This window comes from Scardinius erythrophthalmus, assembly GCF_964197995.2.
Source record: "Scardinius erythrophthalmus genome assembly, chromosome: 22".
Lineage (NCBI taxonomy): Eukaryota > Metazoa > Chordata > Actinopteri > Cypriniformes > Leuciscidae > Scardinius > Scardinius erythrophthalmus.
Window position 1 is genome coordinate 19,788,210 of NC_138242.1, and position 11,116 is coordinate 19,799,325.

The 11,116-nt window shown below is 48.1% G+C and overlaps 1 protein-coding gene across 7 annotated transcripts in view; it reads right to left on the reverse strand.

The window, feature by feature from the left end:
* relch (RAB11 binding and LisH domain, coiled-coil and HEAT repeat containing) overlaps positions 1-11,116 on the reverse strand; it is a gene marked incomplete at its 5' end in the record, with an annotated part of 56,606 nt that overhangs the window by 43,288 nt on the left and 2,202 nt on the right. The window lies entirely within an intron of this gene.

An 11,116-nucleotide genomic window follows, 5' to 3' on the forward strand; every position in this document is an offset into this window, starting at 1 on the left:
TAAAGCCCTAAACGGCTTAGCTCCAGTTTATTTAACGGATCTTCTATCGCCCTATAATCCATCGCGCTCTTTAAGATCACTAAATTCGAGGCTTCTGGTCATACCTAGGATATCCAGATCCACCAAAGGAGGGAGAGCATTTTCACATTTAGCACCAAAACTCTGGAATAGCCTTCCTGATACTGTTCGTTGCTCAGATTCGCTCTCCCAGTTTAAAACTAGATTAAAGACGCATCTCTTCAGCCAGGCATTCATATAATATTTTAATCTTACAGTTAAATCCGGTCTCTACTTCATAAACGCCAGAGGAGAACTGGCCCCCGACTGAGCCTGGGTTCTCCCAAGGTTTTTTTTTTTCTCCATTAGGTCACCTAATGGAGTTTTTCGGTTCCTTGCCACTGTTGCCTTTGGCTTGCTCAGTTGGGGATGCTTAAATTGATTAATCGATTCACCAGTGCTATTGATCTGCATTACCAAACGTGGATGTTTTACACCAGAAACAAACACTGATGTACTATTTTATTTAATACTGTGAAGCTGCTTTGATACAATCTGTATTGTGAAAAGCGCTATATAAATAAAGTTGACTTGACTTGACTATTCTGTAATCTTTTCACTTTTATCTAAAATTGTGTATATTTACCAAATACAATTAATTTGGCCAGTGAAAACAGACTTTTGTCAGCTAAATGAAGGTTCAAGAAAATAAACAAATCACAGATTCTTGATTTTATTGCATTTTACAAAATGTGCCAACTTTTCTGGAATTGGGGTTGTACTATTACACCAGAAGAACTAATAATTACAAAAGTAGAAATGTCTGGTGTCGTTTCTGACTAGGTGTAGCACCTACAGCTCTGTCTCTGCATCTACTTTTAAAGCGAGTATGTGAGCACAGCAAAGCGCCATCACAAATTTCAAAGAGGTTGTTTACAGTCTACGTAGAAGTCTTAAAGACACAGAAATAACATAAAAAAAATCTAATAAGATAAAAAGTACAAAATTAATATAAAATATAAAATTTAAATGTTAAAATAAAATGTCCCCTTTACATTCCTGTGCTCTCATTTCAATTTAGAGTCACCTACAAGGCTTGCCACTTTCTTTTCTTTTGGAAAATGATCATGAAGTGAATTAACTAATGATTTCTGGAATAAAACCCTAGACAAACATGACAAGTGTATCTCCAGGAAAAAAAATTAACTAAACCTATAAAGTAAAATAATGAAAATAATACAGCCTCTTTAAATTACTGTGCTTTCACTTTGCTTATATAGCAATGACACTATTTTCTGTTACTCAAGTTAGCTAAATATCACAGTGACTTGAACATGTGTCTGTCACATGATGGCAGTAAAGCTCATGCACAGAGTCCTGTGACCACAAAGCTGTCTATGTAGAGGAGGGACAAAATCACAACCTCCAATAAAGACTAAGAAACATTACTGGCCTTCTTTTTTGTTTTTAAATGCCAAATTTGAGCTTGTACTCCATAGAAATGCAGTTGGCTAAATGTCAAATGACACTCTGGTAGTTAAATTAGTGAATCTTTCCATCACAGCCCTGGACAGAGAAAGTATTGATGAGGGGACTGACTCTTCTCAGTTTTGCAACTCTCTCTGGGCGTGACTTGAATGACAATGCTGATATCCGACTTGTGATAGTGGAATGGAGCTGTGCTGAATAAACGTCTTGTCAAACTGGTTGACAGGGAAGGGCTGGCAGTTCTGTGAAGGCAATATGTGAGCTTGAACCACCATGTGTAAAATGATTCCTGCATGGAATGATACTGAATGGCTCACGAGTCATGGAACACGTGACTCATGAGTAAGCGATAAATGTGCACACCTACTTGCTTCTGTGTGTTCATGTTCACATAATCAACACAATATTAGAAATAGTCAATTGTTTGATGTCAAAATATTTTCTTATAGTTTCTAGTTTATGCATATTAAACTGAAATAGAAGTAAACCATTAGTATGTTGATGAAAAGTGTAACATTATGGTGCCATAAAAAAAGGGGATGCATTGTTATTAAAATTCTGGATGATACGGATAATTCTGTTATTGCTGATAACCGATAAATGACCAACATTTTAATTCTACACTATTTTGACCAAATGAATGCTCATTTTCGAAACGGCTTTCTTCTTCCATAAGGGGGTTTGGCTCCACAACGGCTTTGTTTCAAGGCGGAACACTAAAGAACCAATTAGTTGACGACTCCCAAAGTGTTTCCTATTTTGTGTGACATATGCAGACGTTCAGCCAACGGTCTGTGGGCGTGACGACTGAGGCTACATGAGACTACATGTTGGCTAACAGCCAGGCTTCGGCTTCAACGTCAGCAACCAATTTATGTAGAACTACCACATCTAAAGAAATATCCTGCTTTATGTTATTTAGACAAGAATAAGATAACAAGGAGTTCTCTTACGAGAGTCCTCTCGTACTGCGTTTTATCAAAACGCTATGGGAAAAGTCTCTTTTCACGAAACACTGAAGCAAAAATTATCCTTTAATTTTCATATATGTAAAACGCGTTGCGGCAGCAGCAGACAGCTATGGCGAGACGGCTTGCTCGCTCATTGGCTGCTCTGCGGCAACTGCTTAAGCCTATCGAGCGAGGCCTGAGATGACATCAGGCCAATGAGGGCGCTTCGCGCCCTCCTCGCCACTTCCCGCCGAAACGGGCGTGGCTTACCTCTATAAAAGGAGCTCGAGAAGGCTGACTCACTTGATTTTAATCTCTTCAGCGAAGCGCACGCATCGCTGGATCACGGAAGCAGCGTCGTTGAAGCAAGCACATCAGCGGGACGAGCCCTCGAAGCTGCTGGCCAACGCCGCCTTCTACAGCCGTACCTGCTGCGCTTTCCGGCGCCTATATCCTTTTCATTGCCTTTCTGTGTGTGTGTGTGTGTGTTTTCTGCAACACTCACCCCTAAAAGAGCTGCGTCTTTTTTAAGATGCCTTCTTGCGGCTCGTGCCGAGCCCCACTCACCGAGGGAGACAAGCACGTCATCTGTGTTTCCTGCCTGGGTGAGGACCATGCAGCGCTCGCGCTCGCTGACGGCGGATGCCCTCACTGCGAGCTTTTGCCGATGGTGACTCTGAGGACTCGCCTGGCATCCTTTTCCAAGCCTGCATTCACCGCCGCGATGCCGCGCCGTAAAAAGCGCCACTCGCAGCGGGTCCCGGAACCCGCTCCAGCCCGACCAAGCTCGCCGGTTCGCCCGCCAGCTTCACCGGCCTCTCTCGAATCACTTCCTGATGCTCAGCGCCCGCAGTCTGCCGCCGCTTCATCAGAGGAAGTCGGTTCAGAGGCTGCGTCGGGGGAGAAGGATTCCTGCTCTCTGATAGCTTCAGGCAGCGAGGATTGGGCGAGCTTTGAGGACCTCGCGCCTCCTGCCCGCAAGCCCTCAACGAGAGCCAACATTGAGAAGGAGCTCATGCGAGTACTCGCGCTGGCCGCGGCGAGCCTCGGCCTCGAGTGGTCTGCACCGGAGCCCCCCTCTCGAACCCGGCTGGATGGTAGCTTCCTCCCTGGTGAGCGCACTTCTCCGGAATCTAAGCCCGCTCCTTTTCTTCCTGAGTTACATGAAGAAGTTGCGAAGGCCTGGAACGCGCCCTTCTCTGCGCGGACGCGCTCATCTGTGTCACCCGCATTTTCCTCTCTGGATAATGCCGGAGACCGAGGCTACCTCTCTCTTCCGCCGGTGGAACAGGCGATAGCGACCCACCTTTGCCCGCCCTCTGCTGGACGGCGGGCTAAACCGGTGTTGCCTTCTAAAGCCTGCCGCATGACGTCGACGCTGCTCGCGCGAATCTTCTCCGCCGCTGGGCAGGCCGCGTCATCGCTACACACCATGGCTACGCTGCAGATCTACCAGGGTGATCTCCTCCGTAAACTGGACGAGATGGGACCTGACGCTATCTGCATCGCGGATTTAAGGAGCGCTTCAGATCTCACGCTCCGAGCTACTAAAGCCGCCGCACAAGCCATGGGACGCTGTATGGCTTCCGCCACTGTCGCTGAGAGACACTTATGGCTGACGCTCACGGAGATGGCCGATTCCGAGCGCACTGCGTTTCTCGATGCCCCGCTGTCTTCCACCGGCCTTTTTGGTTCTTCTCTCTCCGAGTTCGTGGAGAGATTTACCGAGGCCCAAAAAGCGTCTCAAGCCTTCAAGCACTTCCTGCCGAAGCGCTCCGGTTCTGCAGCGGGTCGTGGCAAACGGACCCCGCGGAGCTCTCAGCCTCAGCCCCCGCCTTCGGCCGCCTCATCGCAGCAGCCACAGCAGCGCAGCTCGAGGCCCCGCTCTCGGTCCAGCGCCCGGCGCCCCTCCTCGCGCGGGCCGCGATCGAAGATCGTGGTAAAGCCTGAAGTGCCGAAGAAGTCCTAGCAAGCCTAGGAAAGCGCAGGTGTGTGAGTCCCGTTGCGGCCGGCCTCTCACCCAAGCGCCCCACTGTTTCAGTCCCAAGATTTGCGACTGTTCCAGTGTTTTCTGCAGAGAGCAAGCCCGCACTGCTGCCCGCTTGCCTGCACACAAAAGCCGTTTTCACGGCTACCCAGATAAATCTCAGAAAGAGTGTATTTTCTGGTGTCCCGGCCACGGCCGATGGTGCTATAAATGTAGTCTCGATGCCCACTCCTCAGTGCCCATCACTGCACGTAAGCACAGCCCTACACTTAGGGCCCGCGCACATAAAATCGACTCAGGTCGATTGCGCTTCCAGCATAGTGAGAGTGCCCACTTCCCAGTGCCCACGAACACTATGTCTAACACATCACAGGCTCTCTGTAAAAACGAGAACTGTGAGCGCGCGCTCTGCTCAGGCAGACGCCGCGCCCAAAGCAGTAAATGTGCCCGCTCCCAGCCCACATCTACTCGCTCACATGGGTCCTATGAGACTTTCTCAGTCCTCCCTCACTCAGCTAAGCACTGTAGCGAGGTCGAGGATGAGCGTCTCGCCCGCTGTATTAAGCGCGCGCCCCGCCTCAAATGCCACAGGCATAACGCCTATGTTTGTATCCCCCGAAGCGCCTCTGTCGCACGGCGATCAGAGCGCGCTCCGTATCCAGCCCCTAGCCAGCCATGCAGATGCATGGGCAGCGCTCCCAGGGGTTTCGGACTGGGTGCTAGGCATTATAAAGAGAGGCTTCTCGCTACAGTTTTGCCGACGCCCTCCCCGCTTCACAGCGCGCGTCGAAACTACGTTTTCGTTGGAAGTAGCTCACCTACTTCGAGCCGAAATATCAAAACTGATAAGCAAAGGGGCGATAGAGCGCGTTTCCCCAGCTCTAAGCGAAGGGGGACTATACAGCAGATACTTTCTAGTCCCCAAAAAGGACGGCGGTATCAGACCCATACTGGATCTAAGACGGCTGAACAGAGTATTAGTGAAACGCAGTTTCAAAATGCTCACAACCAGCAAAATTCTCGCGCACGTTCGCCGAGAAGACTGGTTCATGTCGATAGATCTGAAGGACGCGTATTTTCAAATACAGATAGCGTCACACCACAGGCGATACTTGAGATTCGCCTTCGAGGGTCAGACATACCAGTATACAGTCCTGCCATTCGGCTTGTCCCTAGCACCTCGTACATTTACGAAATGCATGGACGCAACGCTCGCTCCTCTCAGACTCAGAGGCATGCGAGTGCTGAACTATTTGGACGACTGGCTGATCCTAGCTCAATCACGATCACAGCTCGTGGAGCACAGAACCATTTTACTCGATCACCTCGAGAATCTTGGTATCACAGTCAACTGGACGAAGAGTTCATTGAACCCCAGTCAAACGATTTCGTTTCTGGGTGTCGTTCTGGACTCACAGTCTATGACAGCGCGGCTGTCACCACAGCGCGCGCTGGCCATTCAGCACGCGGCGAGGTCTTTTCGCCGCGGCGCTGTCACCCCGCTCAGGAAGTTTCAAAAGATGCTGGGTCTCATGGCCTCAGCATCGTCAGTTCTCCGGCTGGGCCTGCTCCGCATGCGCCCGCTGCAGTTCTGGTTGAAAGCGCGGGTACCGCGCAGAGCGTGGGCGACCGGTCGATTACGCCTCAAGGTCGATCACAGCTGTGTTTCAGCCCTGACGCCTTGGACGGCGGACGACTGGTACCAATCAGGTGTAAGCCTGGGGACTTCCTCGAGAGTGAGGATGGTGTCTACAGACGCATCCACCTCGGGATGGGGAGCTCTGCTCGAGGGCAGACCGTTCTTCGGCCTGTGGTCGGAACGAGAAAAGCTCCAACACATAAACTGCCTAGAAATGCTGGCAGTGCACAACGCGATGACGCGTTTTTGTCCCCGCATCAAGGACGAACACGTCATAGTCCGCTCGGACAACATGGCTGTGGTGTCCTACATAAATCGCCAGGGCGGTCTGAAATCCATATCCCTGTACAGGCTGGCGAAACGCCTCCTATTATGGGCTCAGCACAACTTACGCTCGCTGAGAGCAGTGCATGTACCTGGGCTTCAGAATGTGGGCCCAGACAGACTGTCCAGGAACAATGTTCCCCCGGGCGAATGGTCTCTACACCCACAAACAGTCCGGCTGTTGTGGGAGAGATTCGGCAGAGCGGAGGTGGACCTTTTCGCATCCCGCGAAAACGCGCACTGCCCCGCATTCTTTTCAAAAACCGACAGCGCGCTGTCCCGAAGGTGGCCGCGCTGCCCGTTATACGCTTTTCCCCCCGTCTCCCTCCTGCCACAGGTGCTGGAACGGGTCAGGGAAACGAAATGCCCAGTCCTGCTTGTAGCTCCGTTCTGGGAGAACCAGATATGGTTCCCAGTTCTTATGCAGTTGACAGATATCGATCCATGGCCACTGCCGTTGAGGAGAGATCTCCTCTCGCAGGCCGGGGGCTCGATTTGGCACCCACACCCGGAACTGTGGTCCCTTCATGTGTGGGTGCTCAACGGATACCCGTTGGTCTCACAGAGGGAGTCGTGAATACCATCACTCAGGCTAGAGCGCCGTCGACACGGCGGCTTTATGCTTCGAAGTGGTCGGTTTTCTCCGGCTGGTGTACAGCTCGGAGCATTTCACCCCTCGAGTGTGAGGTAACGGAGGTTCTCTCCTTCCTACAAGAGCTGTTGGATAAGGGCAGATCCCCTTCCACGCTCAAAGTGTATGTGGCGGCTATTTCAGCGTTCTTTGGTTCAACGCTGGGTCAGTCGCTGGGAAGGAATGATTTAGTCATCCGCTTCCTCAGGGGAGCTAGGAGACTGAATCCGCCTAGACCTCCTTCAGTTCCTTTGTGGGACCTTTCTACGGTCCTAGCGGCCATGAAAGATGCCCCTTTCGAGCCTATCCAGTCTATTAGCCTCAAACATTTGTCTTTCAAAACAGTGTTTTTGATGGCTCTCGCTTCAGTGAAGCGCATAGGCGACCTGCACGCGCTCTCTGTGAGCCCGGCGTGCTTGGAGTTTGGTCCTAATGACTCTAAAGTCATACTCAAACCTAAGCACGGCTATGTGCCGAAATCCCTCAACACGCCTTTTCGGGCTCAGGTCATTTCCCTGGCTGCCCTGCCGGCATCAAGTGAGGAAGGGGACTCGAGTTTTCTTTGCCCTGTTAGGGCTTTAAGAGCTTATATGTCCCGCTCTGCTGTCTTCAGACAGACAGAGCAGCTCTTTGTCTCGTTCAGTGGACGTTCCAAAGGAATGGCTGTTTCGAAACAAAGTCTATCCAGATGGATAGTTGACGCCATAGCGCTGGCTTATACTGCCAAGGGCATTCCATGCCCGTTGGGAGTCAGAGCGCACTCCACGAGAAGCGTGGCTTCTTCGTGGGCTTGGTCCAGCGGGATTTCCCTACAGGATATATGTACGGCGGCAGGCTGGGCCTCGCCGTCTACATTTATCAGGTTTTATAACCTAGAGGTTCCCGCCTTGCAGGCTAAGCTTTTGTCGGTGTAATCCGTTCAGCCGTCTAGTCAGACCGCTGAAACTCACGCGCTATGCGCTACCGACTATCTTGGGCAGAACTGTGTAAGACCCACATTTCCACATTAGTTCAGGCTCCCTACCCTGTCTATGTGATGTTATACTTGCGTCTGTGGACATGTCTATTCTACGACGCTACAATTTAGGGAATCAAGGCTCCCGCCCTTATTCCCTGACTCTGTGTGAGTCAATCTGGTGATTATGCACTGTATGCCTGAAATAGCTTCCGGTGATCAGTGTTTTTATCCCAGCACGCACGGCGTTTTGCAAGGGGTTCCCGTAGCGTTTTGATAAAACGCAGTACGAGAGGACTCTCGTAAGAGAACGTACTCGGTTACTAACGTAACCTCGGTTCTCTCTAGAAGAGGGAACGAGTACTGCGTTCTCTGCCGTGCGTACGGTTCACTCTGGTTCGCTTCGGCGATCAAAATCAAGTGAGTCAGCCTTCTCGAGCTCCTTTTATAGAGGTAAGCCACGCCCGTTTCGGCGGGAAGTGGCGAGGAGGGCGCGAAGCGCCCTCATTGGCCTGATGTCATCTCAGGCCTCGCTCGATAGGCTTAAGCAGTTGCCGCAGAGCAGCCAATGAGCGAGCAAGCCGTCTCGCCATAGCTGTCTGCTGCTGCCGCAACGCGTTTTACATATATGAAAATTAAAGGATAATTTTTGCTTCAGTGTTTCGTGAAAAGAGACTTTTCCCATAGCGTTTTGATAAAACGCAGTACTCGTTCCCTCTTCTAGAGAGAACCGAGGTTACGTTAGTAACCGAGTACGTTTTTCTTGGCTTACTATCAGTAAACACAGAAAACATCACATCTATCAGAATTGAACTACTAGCCCTAAGTGTTTTGCTTTAGCAATAATAGGTTATTCTAGCAGCTCAGGAATCTGAGGGAGTGATAAACACTTACTCTAGGCCGGGAAGACATGGTTTATACAAAATTGACCCAGGTTAACAAAATCCTTTAAATTATACATTAACTACAAAGCAAACTGCCGCGATAACTAAAAATCAAAGCCACACCCTCAGGGCCGCAAAAATACAGAGGTTTAAGCCAGCAGTGGCCCTGGAGACAAGTATGACATATTAAAATGGATCAATGCAATTTACAATGTTGACTTAAAGTTTTTTCATTGGATTGTGCCCACTCTCCCCAACATTTTCCAAACAGCTCCTCTTCCCATGAAATTAGCCGTTTCACCATTTAAAAGCCAAAAATGGGGAACAGTTGAAACAAAAATATACACACAATAACATGTGACCAGACTCCTACCAGCAATATACACTACTGTTCAAAAGTATACAGTAAATAATAACAGTAATATTGTGAAATATTATTACAATTAAGAATAAGTTTTCTCTTTCATATAGGCCTATTTTAAAATGTAATGTCACGTCAAAGCTGAATTTTCAACATCATAGACTTCAGTGTCACATGATATTTCAGAAATCATTCTAATGTGCTGATTTGGTGCTTTAAGAAACATTTCTTATTATTAGCAATGTTGAACACTGCTGTGCTGCTTAATATTTGATGAATAGACAGTATCCTAATGCATATTTGCTGATTAAAGTTTAAAAAAAATTATCGACCCCAAAGTTTTAAACAATAGTGTATATTATTCTCTAACAAACAGTTTCAATTTGGCTATGCCTCCAGTCCAGTGCGAGCTTTATCGCTCACAACCACAACAACGGCCCTGAATCTTGATTTCATTGATAATTTTAGGTGTTTATTTATAGTTTAATTTAAGCGCATATAATTAGTAAGTCAATGCCGGTCAGCAGAATGACACATAAGCAAGAATCAGTAGAAATTTGTAATTCGTTTATAAGCCTGCATGAGGCCTAATGGTGTATTCTGATCTGTTTGGTGAGTGATGCGTAGCTAAATGAAAGGGCTAGGGGGAGGTGTGGCGCACAGTCAATTGTGTGGCGGAACTAGACTTTGATGACAACCCGACAGCTGCTCCACAAAAACTGATCCAATTAAATCTGCATCATACAGTTTACAATATTCATTCAGCGGAGCTTCAAATCCTCTCACATCCTAAACACAGACACCTTTTCATCCCTTAAACGCTTCTCAAGTGGCTGTTGCATCTCACTAGCGAAATATCGGCGAGGCCGTGAGGTGTTGATAATGTCTCTTCCTGCACTGACGTGACAGAAGCGCAGTAGAGATCCATCTGCTCCCTCTCAGCTGGTTGCCAGATCCTCCTTCTGAGGAGTGGGTTTGCTCCATAATGCTAATAAAACCCTGCGGTTCCTGAAACCTCTGTGTTCTTAGAGTCAGGTCAATACGCAGCCGTCAGCGGCAATTTAATATGTATTTGGGAGCCATTAAAGTTCAGTAAGCTTTCGATTCAGTCTCTAGGAAATCCAGTTGTGTTTAAAAAAGAGGGATTGGCTGATACGAACAGGCAGCAGGTCTAGGCCTCTAATTTCTATAGCATCCCCCTTCTCCCAGGAGAGCGGTCTCATTTAAGACACTGCACTCGGGTGATGAGGTCACATCCTGTCTTTCGGTCCTAGAGACCATTAGAGGTCTTAGAATTATTGTTTCATTTTTGAGAACGAGAAATATTCATTAAATCAAGATGACATCCATTCATTTTATATAACAAATTAAGTTAAGTTTTCCTGTACTGTGGAAGGTAGAATGAGCACATGCAATATTACAGATCCTAATAATATCAGACCTAAGCCTCTTCGATAACGGAAAGATGGTTGTCTAATATTCAAATGCGATAGATTAATCCATCTGATTCAGATGGATTAATGATTGTTTTGAACTGCGAATAAGCCTGCATGAAAGCGGTTTCATGCCCACCCACATGTTTAGTCAGCAGGCTGAGAAAATGTGCGGTTGATGTGCACTTATGCCAGGCAATCACACAAAAATGATTGAAAATACAACCAGGACAGACCTTAAAGCATTTGGACGAATGTTTGATCAGCATTTCCTCATTCAATCAAACTGTGTAGACCACAAGCTCCAGTAACCACATGAAAAAAAATTACATTATGTGTACCTTCATACAATCACATAGACTAATTTAGAATTGTTGGTAACCAAGAAGAGCACAAAAAAGGTCAGAGACTGACCCTTTGCTAAGCTCCACCCTCCTCTAGCACTGAGAGGTTTTAGAAAACATCTT